The sequence below is a fragment of the Fukomys damarensis genome, unplaced genomic scaffold (assembly GCF_012274545.1).
Source record: "Fukomys damarensis isolate Sample0158 unplaced genomic scaffold, DMR_v1.0_HiC HiC_scaffold_38, whole genome shotgun sequence".
NCBI lineage: Eukaryota > Metazoa > Chordata > Mammalia > Rodentia > Bathyergidae > Fukomys > Fukomys damarensis.
Genome location: NW_022900950.1, coordinates 40,304,297 through 40,308,426, shown reverse-complemented (window position 1 = coordinate 40,308,426; position 4,130 = coordinate 40,304,297).

The window sequence follows — 4,130 nt, the reverse complement described above, 5'->3', positions numbered from 1 at the left end:
GGCCCGCGCGCTATTCCTCCGCCCCTCCGGGTTCGCACAGCCAATGGCCGCTACCGGGGCCCACTCCTCGCCGCCCCCCAGCCGCAGCTCGCTCCAGCTCTTCGAGCTAGGACTACACCCGGCTCTGGCGAGGGAGGAGCTTGCGCCACAGTTGGAAAATCCCGGAGGTTGAGGAGGCGTTTGCGCAGGGAGCCCCATCTGGGATAGGCAGGTGTGGTGTGGTGTGGTTAACTTTTACGTGGGTATATGAGGTGGAGATGCAGTTGTTTTGGGACACAGGGCCCTCTCTGTAGGCGAAAGCATCCACTTCTTGCCAAGTTTCTTCTCTTGCATCTTTTATGGGTCCGATGCTGGCCCACTCCAAGGACCAACAGTGCGTCATCACAAACCTAGCTCTGACTGAGCTTCGTGAAGGCATCCTCCTCATCTTCTGACGGGTCCCAGCTCCATCCTCTCTCATTAAGCGTTGCTACGTGCTGTCCTCTGAATCCGCTGCCAGATCATCAGATCGATGAATAGGATTGCGGTGTCTGTGACTGCCAGTCATGAAAGTCCCATTGGGTAACTGGCACAGAGAGAGCCATCTAACATAAAGGAACTCTGGAAAAGGTATCTTTAATTGAGATCTCTCCTTTTTGTTACCAGTCAGCTCATGACCTCAGGATTGTCTCTGTGTTTCTGTTTTTGAATTCGGATGAGAGGTCTGACAAATTTGATGTCTGAGGTCTCTTTCACTCTGACATTTAACAATCCTATGCTGTGTGGCCTGCAAAGGGCTGAGCCTCTGGGGAGTGTTGTTGTGGTACTTTCTCCTTGAGCCCCTAACACACCTGGCTCTTTGGTCTTCAACCTGAGACCTGCTTGCCGTCAATGCAGAACCACGCTACGCTAGTCTCAGGGACCGTTTACACTTGCACGTGAACTGCAAGTTTACACCTGGGGTTAGTTGCTAGGAACCTGTTACTTGTGCCTATGTTCAAACGTTGTCCAGGTAAAGATAGGCAGGGACATCCGGCTTAACTCTGGGCACCTTGGTAAATTAAGAATGTGTCTTCCCCCTTCCTTCTTCAGGTCAGTTATGGATCATGTGAATCAGTTCTAGATCTCAAGTACAGGAGGGAAAAATGAGTTGTATTGTAAAGCAGACTTAGAAAACTATTTTCCCCCAACTCCCTTGCATTTTCACTCTAAGCCTCACTTGTGCAGCTCCCATGAGTTTTGTTGCATTCATCTACCTACTGTTGTGCTGTGCACTTAATAAATTCTACCTTGTCTTCTTACTTAGCCTTGTCACATGAAATAGTAACCATTGGTTCAATAGATACACTTGCATTTCAACACATAATAAAAATGTAAGTCCTCTGTGGCACCTAAAACCATGTCAAGTATCACTGGTTGTTCTCACAGCTCCCTTGGGGAACCCTGGAAGTATGAGAGCACTGTTAGATCTACTGACCTTTAAGATAAGTGTCCTCAAATTTCCTTGTGCTTAAGATTCCTACCCCAGCCCCACAGGTTCATTCAGATTCCACATGGTTTTAATGTTGTTTGTCCATTGAGATGTCTTGAAGGTTTCAGAGAGTCAGAAAAGTTTCCATTGTTTGGCAGACATTTAATCCATAATGGAATGAACAGGTTTATTCCCCATTGTTTTTCTTTACTTGTCTTCCCTGTAAGGCTTTTCTTGACATTTCCTGAACTTTGTTAGTTATTCATTTCCTAAGGCTTCTGTAATAAACGACCACTTGAGCCATTGCTGGGTGGTTTAAAACAACAGAAATTAAAATGTCACTTGTTCATTTTGGAACCTCAAAGATCTCTGAGAGAATCTGTTGCAAGCATTTTTTTACTAGATTCTAGCAACTTTTAGTGTTCTAGGGCCTGTAGGCAGATGCATTACCCCAGTTTTCTGCCTCTGTCTTCAAGTAATTTCCTTGATGTGTTTTCTCCCCCTTTCTTTTAAAGACATTTTTTTTTAGCTTCAAGGCCCACCTTAAACCAGCATGATCTCATTTTGAGATTCTTAATTATATCTGCAAAGACCTTTGACTCAAGTAAGGTTATACACATAAACTCTAGGAGTACATATATTTTGAGGAGAGAACTTTCAACCCACCATCTTTAGTATTAGTGGTTGTTGAAACCTTTTGCTTTTGGGCCAGGTTGTTATAGGTTCCCAGTTGTTACAGCAAGTAAAACTTGATGATGTTAAGTCTGAGTGTAGTTATCAAAGTCAACAAGGCCAAGTGTTGTAAAAAATGGAAAAGAAAAAGAAAGCTGGTCACTCAAACCCAGCATAGGAAAAACATGTAAATATGTTTTGGAGTCTTTGTAAACTCTTCTTTCTCCTTATTTCTTTGGGCTAAGATGCATTAATAATGCCCTTCTCTGAACTGGTATAAAACTCCTTTAATGCCTCCAAAGATAGTAAAGAATTGAGTCAGCTCACCTGATAGGGAAAGCAGAGCTTATTTATTTATAATGCAACAGACATTTTTGAACCATCTACTATATTCTGGGCAATGTCCTAGCCACTAGATAAATGAGTAAGACAAAGTTTCAGCACTAAAATGCTTGTAGTCTAATCAGGAAGACAGATGTATACATAAATAGACTTTGATTAACTGTGCCTTATGTGTTTTTAAGTGAATAGTACACATGAAACAGATCTCTATCCTTTTTGGCTTACAATATTGTCTTTCCTTGGATAGTTAAGATTCCCACTTATGGTTCCCACTAAGTGAGCAGCCACATTCTGCTCTGCTTAGCATAGTTCATTGGCTCAGCATGGGTTTGTAATGGAAGGATCTGAGTGTTATGGGTTCTGCATTTTTCCTTCACTTTCCTTGATCTGGCCCTTTTATTATATTTTCTCCTGTTTGAGACCCAGTGGCAAGCAGAGACAACTTCCCACTGATAAAGACTCAAAAGCCATGTGTTCTTTCCTATTCTACCTACCCCACACTGCAGCTGGGTGAGAACATGTGACTTAGTCATAGCCAATCAAAAAATATACCTTCCTTAGTCCTGAAATTAGGAGGTGGCTATGCAAGGAAGCTAAAACAGGGAGAGCTTTTTGTGGTAGTAGTTGCAACAATGTCCATTTTCCAAGACCAGCAGGGGTGGTGGGGGGCAAGCAGTGATGTGTGGTTTTCAGTGTGCAGGTATCAGTTACTAGTTATGGTCCCTATGATCTAGTCCTTGCTCAACTAATTCTGTGTTCTGAGTTGGCTGTAATTTTGCCTTCTTTTGTCTCTATTTTCTGAGCATCTCTTTGATAATTTCTGTAAATACCCTTTTTGCTTAAATCAAACAAATTTATTTCTTTTGCTGGCAATTAAGAGTACTTGCTGAGGCCTGGAAAAAGACTATTTCAACAAGAAGGTTAATTAACTGATCCAGGTACCTTCTACTTTTAGTGCATTTGAATTAGAAATATTACAGTTGATCAATTAGGATCCAAAGCAGATACTAAAAACACTCACCCAAAGACTATGAAACAGTTGGGGCCATGTTTAGGAATTATAAGTAGGAAGAAGTTATGAATAAGCAAAGTTGTGAGTTAGCAGAAATCAAAACACTTGCAGAGGAGAGAGAGGGAATGGGGGTTGGCTGATAGCATCAGCAAGTAGAAATCAAAGGAAGGTGGTGGTGGGGAATGAATAAATTTGTGCCCTTCAAAGGACTGTAAGCTAACATACTCATTAGACCTACCTTGAAGCCTAAACTATTTCCAATTTCAAAGCTACATTTTTATTTATATGAAATAGAATAATGCTATTCATAGGTTGCCTTGAAATTTTGGTCTTATTTGTATAGATTTGAAGCAACCTAGTAAGATTTATCCTATGTGACCACCCACCTCCCAAATATTATAATGATGAGATGGCTAAAACCCAGTAAATAGTGTAACTTGGGAGTCATTAAGCTATCTATCCTCAACCATCATTTTCTTGAAATTTCCAGCAGCAGAGCCTCTTATCTGAGTTGACAAATGAATGCTTTATAAGAGGCTTCTATGTAATGTGTGCTGTGTTCCCTGGAGGAAAAGAAGAGCCATAGGTGCACGATCCATTAATATCTAAGCAGATCATATGAGTTGAATTTTAAATTTGAACTCTCAGAGGTCT